Genomic DNA, 13,291 nt, shown 5'->3' on the forward strand with positions numbered 1-13,291 from the left:
TTCTTTCTTTCTTTCTTTCTTTCTTTCTTTCTTTCTTTCTTTCTTTCCTTCCTTCTTTCTTTCTTTCTTTCTTTCCTTCTTTAGTTTGAGTTTTCTTCTACAAAATGACTAATATGAAAATATGTTTTACATGAATGCACATGTGTAACCTACATCAGATTGCTTACTGTCTCAGGGAGGCAGGGAAGGGAGGGAGAGAGGGATAGAATTTGGGACTTAAAAAAGAATGTAAAAATTTGTTTTTACATTTAATTGGGGGAAAATAAAATATTATTTAAAAAAGCATTTTTTCAAAACTCAAATACTATATAAACATGAAAATATGATTTAAAAAAAGATGAGAGGGTTTTTGAATACCAGGGGAAAAGGTTATGCAAGCCTTCCAGGCATACCAGTGTTATATTGGCTTCTTACTCTACATAACTTTGTTTGGGGAACATAATTTGACCCATGGCATATCTGACCCATGGAATCATGACCTGGGTATAATGAGATATTCCTCCATTTAAAACATTGCTATTTCTCCTTTGATTTATGAGGCCTCATCTTCTCTGAAGTGCTTAATGACAGTATTCATAGTGCATGCCTTATTTGACTTGTCCATAATCACTAGTTTCATACTATCACCAGTACCATGTATGAATGCCTGCTTTGCACTAAAATGCCAATGTGGTGACACTGGTGTCATTAATGGCCCGCCTTCACTGGGCTGACATTTCAAAGCCCACACAGGGGAGCACTATTCTCTGTCCAAGAATCTTTTAGTAAATCTGAATGGATCATATAAATGCAGCCATGTTTTTATTTTTATAAAGGGGGTGAGTCATACATTACTCTGAGAAGCAAATCTGAATTCTTAGATGGTGTTACTTTACAAAGGCACAGTATGTCTTTAAAAGAGACTCAGCCTTTCTCCAAACCTCTGGTTAGCTACTATGTACTACCCACAAAGAAACCCAAGGACCCACCAAGTGGCAAGAAGTGGCATGGGAGATGTGCTGCTCCAGTACTACTATCCCCAAGGCAAAATGTTCAGATATGTCTTTATTTCTTAGTGGATGAGTTGATTTAACATGTTGGTTACAGAACAGACTTTAACTGGAGAGGCAGATAAAACTAGTTTTTATGTGGTTTACCGGCAGTAACCACAGAAACCAAGCACTCCTTAGCCCTCATTCATCAGTACTGATTATTTTAGCCCAGCTCAGACTCAAACTCTTCCTTGTGTCCGACAGGCATCTCTCCTTAGCTCTGGTTGTATCATGCTCCACAAATACATTGCTAACATTTAAATGCATCTGTTGCAGAGACAGAACTACAGAGGACACTAGGGAAATTTCGGACCACATTTCAGTACTGAGCTTATAAAAGTGCCACACCATCTGTATGAATTTAGCTTACATGCCTCACTACAGTCTAGGTGGGGGGTGGGAAGGATGGAGAAGGATTTTCTTTTTAAAGATGGAAAGGGAAAGAATGGAAAGAAAAATGAAAGATAAAAACACTGCATAGCAGTTAGATGGAAAATTCAGGTGCTTTTATCAGGATGTGCTCATGTCTGTCGTTTGGGTTTGTCAGAAGTCTATAGGGCTGACCTCCCGCTGTGGGGTTTGATTTGTGAAGTTCTAGCTTCCTGACTCCGTGCCCTCAAATTCCTTCCCTTAGGTGCCTACACCCTACGAATTAACAATCCTGGATGCTTCATTGCTGTGGACTTTGTTACACACACACACACACACACACACACACACACACACACCACAGAGTCTGAGCCTCCCACTGCTAGCTCCCCACTGTTGTCCTGAGGGCTCTCTCTGCCAGGCTTCTGCATCCTGTCATTTCCCCTCTGCAAACCCGATTATTTTCTGATAGGCACTTTACATTTCTATAACTAGAGATAAGAAGGGAAGTTTCTTCAGCATCCCCTTAATAGATGATCACTTTCATTGTCTAACAAGCTTTTCATTGTTTGTGATTTTCATTTCTCTCCATGGTTCAGGGCACTTTGAAAAAATTCTATTCAGCAGTTTCCCACTCATAATTCAAGAAAAAAGAGTCACGCAGTATAATAAGGATAATTAGCTCTGACTGAAAATAATAAGCCTGGCACCACATATCCCCCACTACTGCACACAGTATCCATATATTGTTTTGTGTACTCTCCGTCAAGGCTAATTACTGCTCCTGTAATTACTAACCTGTTGAGAGAACAAAGGAAAATGCATCTAACTATGTACTTAAATAAATACACTGTTTCTTCTAATATCATCTCAATAAACTCTTTGGGAATAGAAACTGTCCTTGCACTCTTAAAGTTAGATTGTAGCTGTTTGTCCTTAAAAATACAATTTGCTATTCTAAGACTAGCATCATTTTATTTATTTATTTTTTAAATTTTCTGGTATATGTGACTGGAGGGCAGAATGCCTTGGGATGGTGGATCTTGAAAAGGGAAAACTGTTACAAGTGACCAGCTTATTCAGACCTGATCAAACTCTGCTTTGATGTAACACTTTCCCTTTCCATTCATTAAATTGCTACTTCAGGCAAGGGGTGGCAACCAATCCTGGGGAAATGATCGGGTACTGCCTCTGTAAATGAACCAGCCCAGCAGCCCACACTTCTCTTCTCCTTTCAGAGGAAGCTTGCTGCTGATCATGCCAAATGAAGATGGAGAAACAATCAAATGTAGTCCTCTGTTTTCTAGGGGCGATGCATGCTGGGAAGTATTAAAAGGACTGTTTCTAATTTTCAGCCACTTCATTCTTTATTTAGTGCCCTGTCTTTCCTGCTCCCATGTTCCAGTTTTGCTTCCCTGATGACCTTTTTTTTCTTCTTGTCTATATGCTCTGGGCTTGATCTACCAGGAAATAGCTATTGCCTTTGGCACCATCAACTACCCAGAAGGTTACAGACTTTGGCTTTCGGAGACGCAGAAGCCTGCTGTGGCAATACAACACACTCTTTCTAAACCAAACTCGAGGATTCCAGAAATAGGTTTATGCAGTGTAGAACATGTCTTTGACAGGCAGACATATCTACTTTAGTGGGTTGCTAGGAAAAGATGTTTTCCCTTTCCACTCTCTTGTTTATAGGGATCACAACAAATTAAAGGTGAGAAAATGAAGAAATGGTTGGCATAGATGAACTGACCTTGCCACCCTTATATAAACTGCTTGAGCCCTAGATGGTTCTTGTCCAGAGATTTATGAGGTTAGTACATTTATCTGACTGGCTAGATCTCAGAGTTCTTCTCACTGGCCTAGTTGTAGGCCTTTCTGGCATAACTTTGGTATCAAAATCCAGCCGGTAACCATATTTTCGTTAGACCTTTTCACCAAACCACACTGGAGGGGCATGTAGCCATGCCTTTTTAGGATTACTTTGACAAAGAGAGTATTGTCCAACTATTCAAGTAATCTTCAGCTTGTTTGAAATTTTATTAGTCAGCACACCAAACTGACAGCTAATAGCACATAGCTGGTAAGTGGTGCAGTGGCTAGAATACTGAGCCTGGAGTCAGGAAGATCTGAGTTCAAATTTGGCTTCAGACACTAATTGTGTGGCCCTGGGCAAGTCATTTAACCCTGTTTGCCTTGGTTTCTTCATCTGTAAATTGAGCTGGAGAAGGAAATGGCAAACCACTCCAGTATCTTTGCCAAGGAAACCCCAAAAAGGGGTCATGAAGAGTCAGACACGGTTGAAAAATGACTCAATGACAACAACAATTTGATTTCTTTCATTAGGAGTTACACAAAAATCTAGGGAAGACACAGACTATTTAAAATGGTTGAGTCGTCCTAAACTAGCACCCAGTTGAATTATTTTGTCTATAAAACTTGCCCTTATTTCATAAATAAAGAGTAATTTAAAGAAACAAAATAGAAAAAAAATCTTTTTTTTTTTGATACTTCTGGTAAGTCTGACATCCAAAATGTGTAAGGAACTGATACAAATTTGTGAGAGTTAAGATTCATACTCCAACTGTTAAGTAGCAAGAATATAAGAAAAGGGAGTTCTCAAAAGAAGGAATACAGAATATCAATCACACATACCCTATTAATGCTCTAATAATCAGATGAATACATATTAAAACAACTAAAATTTTCCCCTGCCCTCATCAAATTGGAAAAAATACTATAATTCAATGCTGATATGTCTCTGGTAAAACAGGCACACTGTTGCTGGAACTGTGAATTAATCATCCTTTTTGTAAAGCAATATGCAATGATACAATAAAAATTTATTAAAAAGTCCTTACTCTGATTTCAGTGGCCCTATGCCTTAGACTATACCCAAAGGAGCTTATTGACAGAAGATTAAAAAAAAGACCTACTTGTTTATTCTGAGGAACTTACTTTTAGCAAAACCTAGAAATAAACTAGGAATTCCACAAATAGGGAAAGACTATGTGTTGTCATGGCTGGGACCTCAAGGAACAGAGACAAAACCTCAAACTCAATCCATCTAGCTGTAGTTTTGTTTTGTTTTGTAAAGCAAGCAAATCCTAGTGGATGTACTCATTCATACATAGAAGATAAACAAAGACATGCATACCACCTAATGGTCAACTGCTGGTTTAAGGAAATGAAGCTACACACTTAACTGCTCTCAGGAAGTAAGATATACCAAGTACCATCAAGACCCTGTAGGTGGAAACTCAACCAGAGATTGATTGACACATAATACTGTACAAGAAATCAGAATATAAAAGTGAAATAGCAATGGGGTGAATATTAACTGACAATCATTTTTTCTTGATTATTAGTAGAACCTAGACTCCTTATACATATTGCATTTGAAAAGATCATGAAAAGAAGGTCAATATTTGTATTACTAGGTTAGAATAAATAAACCCATCTTTTGAGGTGGGCATTGGCAAATAATGGAAGTTTAAGAAGTGCAATTTAGTCAGTCATCCAACAAGCATTATTAAGTACCTACTATGTGCCAGGGACTCTGCTAAGCCTTGGGAATACAAAAAGAGGCAAATTACTTTCCCTGCCCTCAATCTAATGGGGGAGAAAACAGGGAAATATATTCAAACAAACTATATACTGGATAAATAGGAATAAGAAAGAGAAGACATTATAATTAAGAGGGGTTAGGAAAGGCTTCAGGTAAAAGATGGAGTTTTAGTTGAAACTTAAAAGGAAATTAGGGAAACCAGTAGGTAGAGATGAGGAGGGAGAACAGGCATGTGGGACAGCCAGGGAAAATACCTCTAGCCAAGACATGAAGTATCTTGTTTATAGACTAGCCATAAGGCCAGTGTTACTGGAGTAAAGAATACTTCTTGGGAAGGAAGGCATAAGAAAACTGGAAAGATTGGGGTGGAGGTTGGTTATGAAGGGCACTAGAGTTTATTTAGTGGAGAGGGGATGACATGATTAGACCTGTTCTTTAGGAAAATCACTTTAGTGGTTTGAATGGAGAATGGATTGGAGTGGAGAGAGACTTGAGGCAGGCAGACCCACCAACAGGGCTAGTGCAGTAATCAAATTGTGAGGTGATGAGGGGCTGCACCAGAGTGGTGACAGTGTCAGAGGAGAGAAGGGGGCTTATTTGAGAGATGATAAAAAGGTGAAATTAACAGACCTTGGCAGCAGATTGGATATGGGGGTGAGAGAAAGTGAGGAATCTAGGATGACTCCTAGCTTGTGAGCCTGAGGAACTGGGAGGATGGTGTTGTTCTCTATGGTATAGGGAAGGTTTGGGGGGGGGGAGTTTTTTGAGGGGGAAATAATTTTAATATGTTGAGTTTAAGATGTTTACTCAACATTCAGCTGGAAATATCTGAAAGACAGTTGGAGATTTAAGATTAGAGGAGAACAGATAGGAAGATCTGAGAATCATCAACATAAAGATGGTAATTAAACCCACAGGAGCTGATGAGATCACCAAGAGAAGTCAAATAGAGGGAGAAGATAAGAGGGACCAGGAGAGAACCAGTGGGACACCTGTGATTAAAGGGTGTGACCTGGATGAATATCCAGCAAAGACTGAGAAAGAGTGGTCAGATGGGTAAGGGGAGAACCAGAAAAGAGTAGTGTTCCAAAAATCTAGAGAGAAGAATATCAAGTAGGAGATAGTCATGAACAGTGCCAAATGGTGCAGAGAGGTCAAGGAGAATGAGAATTGAGAAAAGATCCTCGGATTTGGCAATTAAAAGATAATTAAATAATGAGGATACAAATAGAAGCAAAAAAGAGAGAATCTTTGTCCTTGGGGGGCTTATATTTTAATGAGGAAGATAATATATAAAAGAGGAGCTAAAAGCAGAGGAAGGAGAAGAGGTAACCCCTCTAGGGACATAGTAGCCAAACCCAGAAAATGAAGAATGGCTGGTCTAGGCTTTATCCCCAAATAAAGATTATGGGAAGAACTCACCAATGGAAGAAGGGACCCATAGGAACAGAGTCAGGCAGCAGTCGAGGCATGGCAGCTAAATCTTGAGAGTCAAGAATGGTTGGTCAGGGCTTTTCCTCAAAATGGACATTCTTGGAATAATTCACTAATAGGAGAAACGGAGCTTGCTGGGACAGAGTCAGGAGGCAGCCAAAGCATGGTGGCATGGCTTATTCTATCCCCTTTAGTTTTCCCCAGCAGAGTGCCCCTACTATTGTTCTCTCCCTATCTGTCTCCACCTTTTTCTATCTCTTTTTCTCCTCATTTCCTATTGCCCATCAATATGCTCAAATCTCCATTTAAAAAAATCTATCTTTTGAGATTACAAGATCCTGGTATCCCTACTGACTTCTTATTTCTCTCTTGCTTTTCTAAATCACACTACTTGAAAAAGACATCTACACTTAGTGCCTCCACTTCCTTCCTTCCTTCTAAACCCTCCATATTCTGGTATCACTCAACTGAAATTGTTCTGTTCAACCAGTAATCTCTTAACTGTCAAATCTAACACATTCTTATTCCCCATCATTCTCCACCTCCTTTCAGCATTGGACATTGGTGCTGTTTTTGTTGTTGTTGTTTTGGGGATTTTTTGTTTATTTTTTTTCATAATTAAGAGATAATTGTCCTAGGCCAGGGTGGGTAAACTTTGACCTCAAGTTCACATGTGGTCTTCTAGGTTCTTGAGTTCGACCTTTGGACTAAGTACAAGTTTTACAGAACAAATCCTTTTGTTAAGGAGATTTGTTTTATGAAGTTTTGATTTAGTCCAAGAGCTGCACTTGAGAACCTAGAGGGCCACATGGGGCTTCAAGGCCACAGGTTCCCCATCCCCCTCCTAAACTAGGCTGGGAACTCCAGCAGCACAAGTAAGCTTTGTAGAGTGATAAGAGTTCCTGTGTTATTTCCAGGAGCTCCTGGTTCAAGTTAGAAGCTTCAGGGGCCACAACTGAGCAGTAGTAAGGCAATGAATCACAACTGGAAAGAGGAAATCTGACCTTACTTTTCACTGGTACTAGGTTTATTTGGACTATAGAAATTGAGGGACTATCGACCATGAGATTTTGTTGTTGTTGTTGTTGTTTTTGCTGCTTTCAGAGGGTGAGGGTTATGGCGAGGGGGTGGGGGAGAGGTGGAGCAAGGAATTTGAATTCTAGATGGTACTATAAATATGGAGCACCAGTATAGATGTCTTAGGAAGGGAAGGGTTTATTTTGAGGGAAAGTTTTCTTGACTTACTATGGGCCCAGATAGAAATACATTTTATATTGTTTGTTATGCTTAATAAACGTCTGTATTCCATGCCTTGTTGCCTTGGTGTTCACATGAAAGTTGAGGGCTTAGATGAACACAAGCCAAATGCTGATGTTCTCAGGGGAAATCTTTGGTGGCTACAAAAGCTGAAGAGACTTATCAGGGGCCTTGGAAATAGACCTGAACACAGTAAACTCTTCAGTAATGAGCTAAGGGTTGCACAAAGAAGGCAAGTTAGTTTCTCCTGGGTAGAAATTATACCAAAAGAGAATCATAACTGGTGGAAATGGATATGACAACGGTGTCTCTGCCTATAAAATATACTATCATTAATAGCAATAATAATGATAATAAGCAGATAGTACTACTTATTATGTTCTAAGAACTTTACAAAGTCTCATTTGACCTCACAATAACTTAGATTATGAGCTACTTGAGGGCAGGGCTTGTCTTTTGCCTTTTTTGGCGTACATACTGCTTAGCAGAATACTTGATAAAGGCATCCTGGATCCTGGTGATCACTGCTTTCTTTTTTAAATGCTTAGAAATTATCTCTGTAATCAAGTGTTTTTTTAATTTCTTTGGAGATAGAAGTCAAGGTCATGGGTTTGCAAATTCTATATAGTTATTCTATTACAGTTTTTGAAAACTGGGAGAAGATTTGTTTGCCTTTCATCAGTCTTGTGGTTCCTATTCACCAAGATCTTTCAAAGATTACTGAAAGTCACCCAACAGTCCCTTTTGCCAGCTCCTTCAGGACCCTCAAATGCAATTCATTCAAGATTGGTCATCTTAACTCAGTGAGAGCAGTTAAGTACTCTTATTATCTCCGTATTTATCAAGGGTTTCAAGTCTCTGTTAATCATTATTTGTTCTAGTCTTCCCAGTCCAAAGATCATTTGCCTTGGAAGATAAAATAGAAACAAAATAGTAGTTGTGCTTAACCTTCTCACCATCATTCATTGTCTTGAACATCCAATCAATAGCCCTATGTTTTCTCTGAAGTTTTCTCTACTTCACTATATGGGGGGGGGGGGGGGGAAGAAAACATTTTTCTTAGCTTTCATTCAGCTCATTCTCTGCTTTGAGTTCTTCTGATGCTATTCTGACAAGACCCTCATTCTGTATGGTCAAGATAGTTTTATGTGGATCTCTTCATTACTTTTCCTCAATTTCATCCTCTATGCAGGAAGTTTCTTTAAAACTAAGGTGGTTATTGAGTTCCCTGTGTAGCCATATCAGTCTCTACAGAAGGTTGCCTTTCTTTCTCTTGATCAGGATAATTTCTGCTAATGTCCAGAATTTTATTCTTGAGAGCTTCCTATCCTTCTTGTGCCAACCTCATTTGCAAAATATTAGGATATTTTATCCTACTTATCCATTCCCTTAACTTTTTAAAATCTACTTTCCCAAATCTAAGTTGCATTTCAGACTATGCCCAGCTTTCCTCTCCTCTTTCATGAACACTGCAATGGAGTGGCCACTTGCCTCCAAAGTTCCTATGTTTTCTACTTATGCCTTGTTGATTGGAATTAGTTCCAGAATAGCCTTTCCCTTTTCTCCCCTGGTTACTTTTGGAAAGATAAAATTAAAATTAAGGCAAGTCACATGTGCTTTAGTTATCTTTTGTTGCAAAAAGACAAAGTGAGAGACAAATAAAAAAACCAGAGAGAAAGGGCAGGGGAGTGGGGGTGGGGAGAGAGAGAGAGAGAGAGAGAGAGAGAGAGATCCATCAGATATCCAGATAATCGAATTTCCCATTAATAGCATGTCTCTGTCTCTGTGTCAGGTTTATGGTTTATTCCCTAAAGTCCTTGTCTAATTCTTCCTTTTCTCTCATGATAATTTAGGATATAAGGCAAGAACTCAGGACAGGAGAGTCAAGACAAGGCTTCAAATGAAAAGTATGAACTAAACACGATTTAGCTTGCTGTTAAGATGGACTCAGGCCGCAGCTCCATCAGGACTGCCTGGGAGGCCGAGGCAGCCGCCCCAGTCTTGTGGCTTGTGTCCGTGACCGTGAGCGCCGGGCCGTGGGGGCAGCGGCTGCTGGCTGGGGGCGACGAGATGGTCAAGTGCGAGGACCTGAGAGCGGGACAATATTTTTGTAAAGATCATGAAATAAATGAGGCCACTCAAGAACCTGTTAACTGTACAAATTACATAGATCAGCACCCAACATAACTTGTAAGGATTTTAGCGGCAATGCAGCCCATTTTACTGGAAGTGAAGTTGTTTTTTTCAAGACCATACCTTGCAGTAATGTAAACGGCTATTCCCACCGGGTAGCAATCGCTCTCTCGCTATTCCTTGACTGGTTAGGAGCTGGCAGGTTTTACCTGGGATATCCTGCTTTAGGTTTGTTAAAGTTTTGCACCTTAGGATTTTGTTGAATTGGCAGTCTGATTGACTTCATTCTCATTTCAATGCAGATTATTGGTCCTTCTGATGGCATTAGTTTCATTACAGATTATTATGGAACAACATTTACAGGACTGAGCATTACCAATGAAACGTTTAGAAAAACGCAGGAGTACCTATAGATATTTAGAAAACAGCTCTCTGGTTTTGTGCCTCCTTGACTTTAAGAAAACTCCAGAGCGTGAAATCCCAGGTTTTCTTGCTTTCTTTTTTTTTTTTTAAGCAATCGGGGTTAAGTAAGTTGCTCAAGGTTACATAGCCAGGTGTTTCTGGGTGGGTAATAAGTGTCTGAGCTCAGATTCAATCCCCAGGTCATCCCGACACTGGAGCCGATGCTCTTACTCTCTGTGCTACCTGGCCACTGCAATCCCAGGTTTTCTAATCGTCCCTGTTTGCACATCATGCCTTGGTTGCTTCAATGTGATATTTTACTGGAGATTTTTTTAGATATTTTATTCTGAGATTTGGTTGACTGGAGACTTTCTCTGAGGCCTCTTGTCTCCCTTAGAGGGCTTTATCGCCCGCCCACCCACCTTCCTGTCCTACCCCAAATGCCTTTTCAATAAGGCAAGTTGTGGCTTGTCATTTTTCCTTCTTCAAAATAAAACAATAGAATAACCTCAAAAAAAAAAAAAAGATGGATTTGGTCACAAATTGGGCAAGTGGCCAAAGAACATGCAAAAGTTAGAGTTAAAAATCAGAAACAAGAGAAGTGTAATAGTCAGAAACTAGCCAACCTATAGGTAGGCATCAAAGGACTTGATGAGCAAGACAAAGCTGGGAGATGAAGTAAAAAGCATCAAAAGTAGACATGAGGAGTCAGTAGCAAGGAAACTTTGAAACCAGGGCAATCCCTTCAGCTAGGAAATTATGGGACAATCCCAGAACAACTAACATGACCATTGAAAGTGAGAGTCAACAATGCTAGGGTTATGATAATTAAACTATACAGACTTGAATAAGGAGTATGGGACAAGATGTAAAGACAAGTACTGCTCCATGATGTTGATAGAACTCTCAGGTGAGGTTTTAGAATTTATTCTCATTATTTGCCTTTTAGAACAAGAAAGGAAATAACTGATATAATATATTAAACCCCTCCCCCCCCAGGTTGAAAAACTGAAAAAAAAAATGCTGTTGAACTAAGTTTTGACCCAAGCAGCAGCTCAGATTGTTCCCTCTGTAACTACCAGATCAATTTTCAACATGAGAAAAATGGTGGTCTTTATCCTTGCAACATAGAGAAACCAAACTACATAATTTATAGTGAAGAAACCTTTGAAAAGACCTTTAAAAGCCAAGACTCTGCCTGTTCTTCATGAAAACTAGCACCTTTCTGAACTTTTGGGCAACAGAAGGAATTGCTTTGGTATTTTTTGCTAAATTTACTAGATTTGGCTAAAAACCTAAATGACTGGACTATCACTATAGGGTGTGCTCTGCTGAAAAGTTAGAGTACCCTGTACTTGGTGACATATAAGTATGAAAGATGACACAAGCTACATGATGAGTGGGCAGATCAAGTACACAGATTCTAATTCAGGATGACTTTTGGAAGCATATTATTTCTCTTACCTGGGTTGAGGTTATCCTCCATTCAAGTACCTTTTTATGGAGGAAGAAGATTAGAGTAAGAGAAGAAAATCATCATGATAGACCTTAAATGAGCCATGTAATTGAACCCCCTTATTTTACTGATGAAGAAATTGAGATTCAGAGAGAATGAAGTAATTTGACCCAATATCTCTATGCCACCCTTCCTTGACTCCGACTCTTAGACAAGCATATAAATGGTTTTTGAATCAGAGGACCTGAATTAAAATCTTGGCCCCATCACTTAACACTGTGTGACCTTAAGCAAGTGTGTGACCTTGGAATCCTCACTGTCTCTTATCCCCCATATCCAATCTGTTACCAAGCCTTGTTGATTTTACATTAATAACAAAGTATCTTGAAAATACTGCCATCTCTTCTCTGACACTGCCATCATCTTGAAAGAGGCATTCATCACTTCACACCTGCATTATTGAAATAGATTACTGGTTGGTCTAGTCCATCCTCCATTCAGCTGTCAAAGTGATCTTCCTAAAGTCCAGAGCTGATTAGGTCAACTCTTATTCAATAAACTCCAGTGGTTCCCTATCACCTACAGAATCAAATATAAAATCTTCTGTTTGGCATTTAAAATCCTTCATAAACTGTCCCACTCCCTACCTTTCCAGTCTTCTTACATCTTACATGCCCCTTTTTTCCCTCTCCTCCCACCCTGTATACAATGTAATCCAGTGATACTGTCCTCCTTGCTATTCCTTTAATAAGACACTCCATCTCTCAACTCTGGACATGCCCATGACTGGGATACTCTCTTTCCTCATCTCTGCTTACTGAAATGACTCAGTGAGTTACTCATGTATTGTCTAAGCAAGATTTTAGAATATTCTTCTGATTTACATAATCCCTTCAGAATATTAAGCAAACCTCATCTTTGGAGTTCTTTGGATGGCTAGAAGCCTGACCAAAACTCTGACTTTCTTGTCCCAGGTAAAACTATATGTTCTATAGGAAGCCTTTCCTGATCTTCAACTTTACCATCATCTCTCTGCTAAAAACTTCTTTTAAAAATTATATTTTATTTCCCCCAATTACATGTAAAAATAATTTTAACATTCTTTTTTTTCTTTCAGATTTTAAGTTCCAAATTTCCTCCCTCCCCCCTCATTGAGAAATCAAGCAATTTGACATGGGTTATACATGTGTAGTCATGCAAAATGCATTTCCCTGTAGGTCATGTTGTGAAAGAAATCTGTTGAAAATTTCTAGTTTATCCTATATATAATGTCTTTATGTATAGTTATTTACATGTTGTCTCCCTCATTAGACTGTGAGTTCCTAGGTAACAGGGACCACCTTTTGCCTTTGTATCCCAGGGGTTTTTAGCACATTGCCAGGCACATAGAAGGGGCTTAGTAAATGTTTATTGACTGACTATCTCTTGGGTCCTCAGTTTTCTTATCAATGAAATGATTAAATTGGATTAGACAGTCTCTAAGGGCCCCTTTCAGCTCTAACTCTTTGATCCCAGAATCATAGGTAGAAGAGAAAAGGGAGGGCGTCTCCTAGACACTTTTTGGCCCCTGATTTGACTTTTTCAATTGTGAATGTGTAGCAGCAAGCACCCCAGCGTTCCCAGGGTGGCTGCTAGCAATAC

The 13,291-nt window shown here is 39.3% G+C and overlaps 1 pseudogene; it reads left to right on the forward strand.

Moving 5' to 3' along the window:
• The first annotated feature begins 9,600 nt into the window (after nt 1-9,600).
• Nucleotides 9,601-10,277, forward strand: LOC138164538 (TM2 domain-containing protein 1 pseudogene; annotated as a pseudogene).
• The last annotated feature ends 3,014 nt before the right edge of the window (nt 10,278-13,291 follow it).

The sequence above is a fragment of the Petaurus breviceps genome, unplaced genomic scaffold (genome assembly GCF_028583685.1).
Source record: "Petaurus breviceps papuanus isolate PSGF00001 unplaced genomic scaffold, PetGlider_PUasm1.0 190, whole genome shotgun sequence".
Classification (NCBI taxonomy): domain Eukaryota; kingdom Metazoa; phylum Chordata; class Mammalia; order Diprotodontia; family Petauridae; genus Petaurus; species Petaurus breviceps.